At 53.0% G+C, this 9,935-nt stretch overlaps 1 protein-coding gene and 1 long non-coding RNA gene across 12 annotated transcripts in view; both read right to left on the reverse strand.

Moving 5' to 3' along the window:
* ITPR1 (inositol 1,4,5-trisphosphate receptor type 1) overlaps positions 1-5,050 on the reverse strand; it is a 163,756-nt gene extending 158,706 nt beyond the window's left edge. For all 10 annotated transcript variants that reach the window (XM_039378492.1, XM_039378491.1, XM_039378488.1 and 7 more), the window contains exon 1: positions 4,971-5,050. The gene's annotated coding sequence lies outside the window, so the exon portion shown is untranslated. The remainder of the gene's footprint in view (positions 1-4,970) is intronic.
* Positions 5,051-7,273: 2,223 nt separating this feature from the next.
* On the reverse strand, positions 7,274-9,837 carry LOC114001346. Of its 2 annotated transcripts, none has more exons than XR_005562464.1 (3): positions 9,584-9,837; positions 8,703-8,826; positions 7,274-7,438 (listed from the first exon to the last, which is right to left on the reverse strand). It is a non-coding gene; the product is annotated as an uncharacterized LOC114001346 (long non-coding RNA). The 2 variants fall into 2 exon arrangements; XR_005562465.1 differs by having other exon boundaries at positions 7,274-7,568.
* Positions 9,838-9,935: the final 98 nt, after the last annotated feature.

The raw sequence follows: 9,935 nt of genomic DNA on the forward strand, positions 1-9,935 counted from the left end.
AGGGTGCACTGCATTGCCACAAGCCATAAACCACCAAACAACACAGGCTTCCAGGCACATTTCCAACCTATTTTTCCCTCTAGAGGGTTAACTTGCTCAGATATGAAGTGACATTTTATTCCCCATATAACACTTAGGAAGCTCTGATCCAAGTTTTGACAGCCTCAACCAAAACCACAGCTATGAAAACGAAACTCCTCTGAGTTCCGAATCCACAGCTGAACGTCACAGCTTTCCTCGCCTGAGTTACAACTCCTGGAGTTTCCATTTCATCTTCATTTTTTTCATAGAACAGAATCATGGAGTGGTCTGGGTTGGAAGGGACCTTAAAGCTCATCCAGTCCCACCCCCTACCATGGGCAGGGACACCTTCCACTTGGTTGCTCCAAGACCCATCCAACCTGGCCTCGGACACTTCCAGGGATGGGACAGCCACAGCTTCTCTGGGCGAATTTTTCCCCAAAGGAATTTGATCCCATAAACCACAACTGCTCTGAAGACCTGGAAATGTACATTCTCTACAGGTACAGCCCAAGCAAGAGTGACACACACTGCCCGTGGTTGCCTCTGCCAATCCAAGCACAGCTGCAGCACCCTGGAAAGAGGGATGTGCCTCCAGCCCCAGGCAATGCACAGAGCCAAGACAGAGAACCAGGCAATAACTGCTGGAGTGCTTTTGGAGTGTCCGTGGGGAACAGAAATCAGAGAGGGATACTGAGCCAGATCAAAGCTCGTGCTGTTCTGGCATCCTGCCTCCCTCAGCAGCCCCTGGGAGATGCCCGGCGGATGAGCACAGGAATCGTTTGGAATAGCTGTGGACACGGACAGAATCCGGCTCCCAGCCCAGGGACACTTTCTGCTGGCTCTTCCAGTCTGGTCCTCACAGTACCCCATGGAGCAGCCCCTGTGCAGTCCCAGCACAGCCCTCTGGATGAAGCTCAGTGGCTTTTGCCTCCCCTTGTGCACTGTCACACACAAGAGGCACAAAACAGGCTCCAGGTACCAAAGCACCTCCAGATTCCTTTGCTATCTCAGCAGAGGAAACCACTTTGGAACATACAGTAACACAGATTTTTAGGGCTCAGGATTTATACCACAGTCTCATCGTGACAGAGACGTTACATTTACATAACTCGGCAGCAGCACAGGATTCTCTCCCTCCAAACCCCCCTGGTCTCCAGGAGGCTGTGGTGGAGCTGCCTTCCCTCACACACACCCACGGGCGAGCCAGCAGCTCGTCTACCAGCTACTACAGAGCCACTACCCTCATCCCACCTCCCACGGCATCTGAGCATCCTCCCGGCTCCAAGACACAATCCTACAACTACAACTGTCTTGTATTCATGGGGTAATAATGTCTCAAAGACTCCCAGCACACTCTGCAACCTGACACACCCGATACTCCAGAGGAGTTTGCTCTGCACTGAGGAACCACCACACACAGCACCACGGGGGAACAGCCAACAACACAACCAGGATCACAGGACCATGAAGGCTGGAGAAGACCTCCAAGATACCAAGTCCAGCCTTTGGCCAATACCACCAGTTTACTCAATTTCTGAACATCTCCAGGCACGGGGACTCCACCATCTCCCTGGGCAGCCCCTTCCCATGCCTGACCACCCTTTCCAGGGAGAAATTCCTCCTGATGTCCAACCTGACCCTCCCCTGGCACAGCTGGAGGCTGTTCCCTCTCCTCCTGTCCCTTGTTCCCTGGGAGCAGAGCCTGACCCCCCCCGGCTCCCCCCTCCTGTCAGGGGGTTGCAGAGCCAGAAGGTCCCCCCTGAGCCTCCTTTGCTCCAGGCTGAGCCCCCCCAGCTCCCTCAGCTGCTCCTGCTGCTCCAGCCCCTTCCCCAGCTCCATTCCCTTCCCTGCACACGCTCCAGCCCCTCAGTGTCTCCCATGCCATGAGGGCCCAGACCTGGACACAGCAGTCAGGTGTCTCACCACTGCCCAGCACAGGGGACTGTCACTGTGGTCCTGTGGCCACACCAGTGCTGGTACAGCCCAGGTGCCATTGGCCTCGTTGCCCATCCGGGCACAAATGAGCCCAAGAGCAGCTACACCTGCTGGAAGGGTTGTCAGGACGAGATACACCTGCTCCCCTGACGGCCCCACCCGGGGGCAGGCACCTGAGCAGGGCTCAAGATATTCCCAACCTGTTTTAATCCAGCTTCAAAGTACTGAAACAGAAGTTCCACCTCAATACTCTCCACTTCAGCTCACCTTACATAAAGCAGCCAGAAGGAGCTTCTGCTTCCAGAAGGGATTTCTGGACCTCACCCACTTGACCAGCCACTGGGACTGTTCCCTTGCACGCACACACACACACACAGAGCAGGGGAGGAGCTGGAACCCTGCTCACACATTGCACTCCAAACTGCCACCCTTGCAGGTGACCAGCCCTCTTCTCATGCTATCACTGTGTCATGGTCATTCAGCACTGCCCTTACCACAGCAGTCACTGTAAAATCACACCAAGACCTGCCACCACAACAGCAGGACCTCATGGTTTTGAGTCCCGCTCCAACATACAGTGACACCTGTGAGCTGCCAGCACCCCAGATTAGTTCTTCACTTGAACTGGATTTTTCCACTTCCTACACTGCCCCACACCAACACAGGTTTGCTGAGGTGACATGAGAGGACTGATGGTGCCATGAATAAGATGACATCACACAGTCATTTAGGTTGGAAAAGCCCTCTCAGACCATCAACCTGTGCCCAATCCCCACGTTGTCCCCCAGCCCAGAGCACTGAGTGCCACGTCCAGGCCTTCCTTGGACACCTCCAGGGCTGGGGAGTCCACCACCTCCCTGGGAAGCTCCTTCCCATGCCTGACCACCCTTTCCATGAAGAATTCCTCCTGAAATCACTTCCCATTTATAAGCAGAGACCACAGCTGCCCTTTACACCCTGTTCATCAGGCCCAGGACACCTCCTCCACCCACCTCTTCTTACCCACAGCTGCAGCTCCAACAACCATCACCAAAGAGGCACACCAACTGCTCACCCCTTCCGTGCTCTTCACCAGAGCCTCTTCCACCCTCCACTGATGGGGTTCAGGATTAGCAAATCTTATAAAGATATACCATTTCCCCCAGTAAAGCTCCACCCACGATTGCAAAGGCAAACCAAAGTTACTCTTGCTGCTTGTTTACTTCCTAATTTATGAACCCCTAAGTAAGAGGAAACTCTATTTTCAAGACTTAATGCTGCAAAACAGATGGGGTAAAAAAAATCTCATCCAAGCAAACACTTTAATCTCAGAGGGAAATAAGGCATGTTAAGAGAAAAAACCCTGTTATTGACAAACAAGAGATTAAAGAAAACATTACAAATAATCAGCTCAGGATCAGCTTACTTGACAGCTAGTTCTGAAACACACTGTAACTATGGTTTTACTTCCACAGTGACTCCTTTTCTGGTTTAAACACACTGAGCTCTACACCTTTGCACCAGTTCAAGACACTTGGTTTCCAATGTGGTCAACTTTCACATTTGTGTCATCAAGTTCTTACACCAGAATTTATGGCCTGACTGATGCCACCACCTTTCTCCATTCACTGAACCACCAGTGCTGAGCAACCAAAGCTCTGCTCCAGCCATGACACCGTGAACCCCATTATTGTTCCAGGCACAGACCTTACACTGGCAAAACCACCGGGCACTTAGAACTGGAATATTTGCTGTGCGAGGAAATTGGCTTCAATTAAGGTCCAGAAAATCAACAAACAGAAAACCCAGTGCCTGGTAGCCCATTAACTTGGCCACAGAGAAACCACAGAAAGAAAGGAAGAGCCAGTGGGTTTATATCACATCCCATCACAGAGCTGAGCCCTGCAAGGAGAGCAGCTCCACTGAGGGCCTCTGGTCTGGGCTCAGAGTCAGCCAGGCCTTGGCTCAACAAGTCTGGAAGTCCTGGGATAGCAGGCAAACTTCCGAGCGCAGGAAAAGAAGCTCCAAGGCAAACAAAACGCACATTGACAACACAAAGCACACGCACAGGTACCGACCCTCGTCAATACATAACATGAAGGGCTCCCTCACACGCTACTCCATACACGACTGCAGCCACTAAATCTTCATCAGGCAAAGATCTGGATTGTATTAGCCACGTTTTCCCTTCCTGATTTGCGAGCAGCAGGATCGCAGCCCGATCCATCTGTGCTGAGCGGGCACAGAACTGCTGCACGGCACAAATCTGAGTCAAACCTTTCACCTGTTGGACTGTTTTCCTACAAACTCCGAGCCAGCCTGGCCCCACGCGGGGCAGGGATGGAGAGGCTGAGCGAGCCGAGCTGTGCCCGCTGCGGGCGGGCAGAGCCCCCGGACCCCGCACGGCCCCGGGGCAGCTCCGGCCCCGGCACAACCCGCAGCACCGACCAGGCGGAGCTGCCAGCACCAGGGCGTAAAGCCGCTCGGGATTATGGCACATCCCACATCCCTGGATGGGGAATGCACATGTGCCCCCACCCCTTCCCCCGCTCCAGTCCAGTTAGTGTAGTCCAGGAAACAGCCAAATATTTGGGCTGTCGGGCCAGTCCCCGGGACCCTCCGAAACATCCACCCACCGCCGCCCGGCTTTTGACCATTTAAGAGGAAGATCGCCCGTAGCCAAGTCCCCATCGGCGCTCGCCGGTGTTTACATAACGCAGAACATCCCTCGCGGCTGAGCCCCGGGTACGGGGGGAAAAACACGGGGAAAGTTGGAGCGGACACGGGACTGCACCGCCGAGCCCCCGGTGGTCCTGGGGAGGGAACCCCGGCCCGCCACCTCCCGGGACCCGCCGGGAGGGCAGAGGGTCCCTGCCGCGTCCTGCCAGGGCTCCGGCGGCCGGGCATCCCCGCCGAGCACCGGCTGCATCCCGCGGGCATCCCCGCCCAGCACCGGCTGCATCCCCCAGGCTGCGGCTCGAAGCTCTCCCGGCGGTCGCTCGCCGCCCCCTTCCCTTCTTCCCCGGCCGTACCTGGCTGCGGAGGCGGCGGGGCGGGCTATGTGCGGCTGGACAACCCCATCCCGGTCCCGCTCCCGAGGCTGCGCCCGCACCGCCTCAGCCGCGCGTCCACATGGTCACTGCACCCTGCGCCCCGCGCCGCGCCTTAAGTACCGCGCGGGGCACGCCGGGAAAACGAGTCCCGCCACCGCAGCGCCAACTACGGCGGCGCCCCCCAGGACGACAACTCCCAGCGTGCCCCGCGCCGCACCCCGGGCGGGGGGAGCGGAGCTGCCGGTCCGTGTGCTCGGGGATGGGGATGGAGGGATGGATGGATGGATGGATGGATGGATGGATGGGATGGGATGGGATGGGATGGGATGGGATGGGATGGGATGGGATGGGATGGGATGGACCCCCCCCGTTGGGGTCGGGAGGCTGCGCACAGAGCCCAGAGCGGGCGGCGCGAGGCGCTGCCTGCGCCCGGGAGTCCCGGGGTGCGGCGGTGCGGGGGTACCGGGCACAGGGGCTGCGGGAAAACCGGCCGGGAAGAGTAAACACTGAGTAAACGCTGAGTAAATCTGGTGTCGGCAGCGCGGGATAGCGGGGAGGTGACGCCTAAACCCTAAACGTGAGGTCTGAGGCTGCAGCTGCTGGCACACGTGGTGTCACTTCTGCGGGTGCTCAGGTGGGAGCCCTCGGTGAGCAGGGCGGGAGTGGGGAAACACGGCTGTCCTGAGAGAAACAGCTCAGAGCTCGGAGAGAGTTTCACCGGGTTTCCTCTGCACTAGAACGGTGTCACAGGTTTGTCCCTAACGTGACAGCCTGTCTGCGTGTGATATCACAGCTTCAGCCAGGATGAACAGCAGTGATTAAGATTATAGTACTATTCCATTCATTAATTGCATTAAGCAATACTTTGTCCTTAAACGTTAACCAAAGCTATTTTCCACAATCACACCCTGTTTTCCATGCCCTCTGTGGGGTACACGTGGCTGGCTGGCAGCACCAAGAGCCATCTAGAGATGGGTGCAACGTTTGCCTGTGAAACGACTGTATCACCTTTACTGGCAGCAGGTGAAGGAAACACTTCCCTGTGCTCATTTCCACCCACACCCACGTACTGTGTGGATAACAGGGAATGGTGTGGAACTCCTGCCAGGCTCCTTGCTTGTTGCTCTCCACAGCAGTGGGATGACGCTGGAGAATGGGAACAAGCCTGGATCAGCCAGTGGCTCAACTCAACACACCCTCCTACGGCACTGGTTGTCCATTAAAAACAGCTCCAGAGGAGCTGGAATTGTGGCTCGGGAGCAAGGACGTGCAGGAGCAGAAGGCCGTGACTCAGGAGCTGAAGCGAAGGTCAGTGCACGGTTTTATGGTTCTCCTCCATGGCTGCAATACTACAAGCCATTACTCATCAGGAATTTGGCAGAGTAGAGGTGCCTAATATCATTAGATAATCCTAATGAATTCTTGTGTAAGCAAATCTAATCTCTGGATGGTTCAGCGGGTGGAGGCTGTGAGTGGCTGCAGCCAGGGCAGGCGGTGACATAAGGACTGTCACCAGAGCCAGGGCAAAGCTGTGCCTGCTGCACACCTTGAGCAGCTCTGCAGGCAGCGTGCCTGGAAACAGCTCCAGAGCTGAGGGAGAAATCCGAGCGGCAGCAGCGTGGGAGAGCTGGAACAGCCTGCCCAGGGAGGGCGTGGAGCCTCCCTCTCCGGAGACATTCCTCCTCCAAACACCAAAGGCCACATTTTCTCTCACGGACCACGTTTGCTTCTGGGCCTGAGTTCTTCAAAGGCCGAGGAGTTCATAGAATCACAGAATCCTGGAATGGTTTGGGCTGGAAGGGACGTTAAAGCCCCTCCAGTGCCACCCCCTGCCATGGGCAGGGACACCTTCCACCAGCCCAGGTTGCTCCAAGCCCCGTCCAGCCTGGCCTTGGACACTCCCAGGGATGGGGCAGCCACAGCTTCTCTGGGCAACCTGTGCCAGGGCCTCACCTCCCTCACAGGTAAGAATTCCTTCCATAAATCCAATCCAAACCTCCTCTGTCAGTTTGAATCCATGACTTGTCCTGTCACTACATGCTCTTGCTACTTGGTAGGTATCACTTCAGCCTAGAGATGTAGTAGAGCTGTAATGTGTGTTTGACCCAAAACCAAATGTGATTTCAGCCACAGGAAAACACCTTGCAAGAGATTTTTATTTTTTGCTATTGACGAACTTCGCTCTCTTTCTCCTTTTCAAACCTTATTCTGCTCCATCTCTACCTCATTTTTAGCAATTATGGCAATTCAGTGTTGATGAAAGACATTAAGATGAGATTTGAAATCTTTTACTTGCTTTTTATTTATATTATCTTGCTTGATTCTGCCAAATTTTCAACTAACCATTGACTTTTTTGGACTGTTTTGGATGGAAAGGACTCCAGCCTGCAGGGTGGGTTTGCACAGGTTTTGTCTCTGCTCTTGGTTCAGCTGCACAATGAACAGCCCTGGAAGAAAATGAGAGAAGATATTCCAAGACTGTGAGGATCAAACTGTCTCATCCTGCTCGTGGTTGGTCTTCACGATGAGGGAGAGGATCACAAAAGCTTCCTGTCTTTAGTGAGATCCATGCCAGCCCTGGGAGATGAAAAGCACCCCTGACAAATGCTGGGCAACACCTCAGCTCGCAGAGAAGGGCTGGAAATTCTCTCATTTCCATCATATTTTAATAGCAGTGAAATCAGAAGCGTGGTGCACTCGGTGTGAGGAAAGAGAATAATTAAAGCCTGTGTGGAAGAGATGAGCTGCCTGAGCACAGACATGATCAATAAATGATCAGCAAAAGTTCTCCAAAGTCCTCAGGATCACAAACTGGAAGTTGGATGTTGTTCAGAAGCAAACTGTAATTATTTCATCTCATCTCCAGAGAGAATAAGGAATATAAACCCTCCTGATGGGAGCACACAAATGGTGCACAAAAGAATTCTGGGAAAACGAGCCATGAGAACAGCAGAGCTGTCCCAGCTCACTGGGAATCAGCTGATTTTCCAGAATTCCATCATTACACAGCCAGAATCCCATGGCTTTATTAAGGAGAAGTGATCCTGGCAGACTGCTTCCAGTTCTGGAAGTCTGTAGTACTGAGATTCCTACATTTTTGCTGCCATTTCAGTAAATCGTGTTGGAAATTTGGAAGGAGAAAATAAGTTGGATTTAATTTTCATTTTCGGAGAGATTCTTTCATTAACACGTGGGGCAAAGATCCCCCTGTCAGCATAAAAGGAATATTTATATTTTCTGCCCCCGAAGCAGCGAGGGCTGGGTTTATAATTGAGTTTACATCCACTTGTTTTCCTGCACTCTGATGCTTTTCTAAAGCACGTCACGGGGCAAAAGGGACTAATGATGGATAATTGGAATCCATCCCTGTGAGGCCTCCCAGCACTGCCATTTTACACACAGTAAAATTTCATAGAGCAAACACAGCTGAGTGGAGTTCCTTTGAGTACTAACACAAAGCAAGCAATAAAACCCCTCCTTCACTCTGGTCGTGCTTCTTTTTGCTGCCTGTATATGCAAAAAATATATTGAATATTTCAAATTAATATCCCACAGGATGAGTCAAGATTTCTCTCAGCATAGTGAAGGAGGATCCAGAGGATCCATTGTGTTGAGTCCTGAAGCTCCCACAGAAAGTAAATATTTACATGACAGAGCAGCAAAATCTTCAACAACTACACGGGGAAAAATGTAGGAAAACAAGGGAATTACCAGGTCCCTGAGGTAGCAGATATTGACAGCTCTGGGTAGAGGCATTTCCATCCCTGACCTGTTGGCTCACACAGTGGGCTCACCTGGGTACAAACTGCTTCTTGGTGACCTGCACTGAAAACTCCTGTAAAAAAAAAAAAAACAACTAAAAAACCAACCCAAATCTGCATTAACAGCATTTGATTTCACTTGGAAAGAAAAGCAGGTTTCTCTTGTTCCCCCTCCAGTGCTATTTCTCCCCTCAATGGTGATGTTTTTGCCACGAAAGTGGCTGCGTCATCCTTGGTAAAACATGTTTTTAGGCGTGAAAAATTGAAATCCAGAGTGGTTTGGGTTAGAAGGGACCTCAAAGCTCAACTCATTCCACCCCCTGCCATGAGCAGGGACACCTTCCACTATCCCGGGTTGTTCCAAGCTCCATCCAACCTGCCCTTGGACACTTCCTCTCTTCTCCTTAAACATATCTACGTGGTTTAAACTTGCCCTTATTTTAAATACTCCTGAATAACATCATCACTCCAAGCTGGAGCAGGTGACACAGGGATGTCTCCAGTTGGGTTTGGAATGTCTCCAGAGCAGGAGACTCCACCACCCCCCCGGGCAGCTGTTCCAGGGCTTTGCCACTTCCATGGAGAGAAGTTCCTCCTCGTGTTGAGGTGGAACTTGTTGTGCTTTAGTTCATGGCCATTGTCCTCACCCTGTCACTGGGCACCACTGAAAAGAGTCTGGAGCCATCCTCTTGGCATCCTTCGGAGATATTTCTATGGATCAGTGAGATCCCCCTTCAGGTGAGGTATTTGTGTGGATATTTGAGATATTTCTATGGATTGGTGAGATCCCCTTTCAGGTGAGGTATTTGTGTGGATATTTGAGATACTTACGTGGGTTGATGAGACATTTGTATGGATTGATGAGCTCCCCCCTCAGATGAGATATTTGTATCGATATTCGAGATCTCTGTATGGATCGGTGAGATCCCCTCTGAGATTAGATACTTGTGTGGATATTTGAGATGTTTCTGTGGATGGGTGAAATCCCCTTTCACTTTTCTCTAGACTAAACAGGCCCGAAGCAGCCCCTCCTCCTCAGGGATGCTCCATGTCCCGCAGTGAGGGGACAGGAGGGGCCATGCCGGGCCCCCCTCCAGTCCCGCCCCCTCAGGGCGCGGCGCGGCCCCTTTAAGACGCGGGCGGTCACGTGACGGCGGGCGGCACGTGATCCCGGCGCCAACAT

Source organism: Pipra filicauda, unplaced genomic scaffold (genome assembly GCF_003945595.2).
Source record: "Pipra filicauda isolate LSUMZ 115617 unplaced genomic scaffold, ASM394559v2 scaffold139_size1960392_pilon, whole genome shotgun sequence".
Classification (NCBI taxonomy): Eukaryota; Metazoa; Chordata; class Aves; order Passeriformes; family Pipridae; genus Pipra; species Pipra filicauda.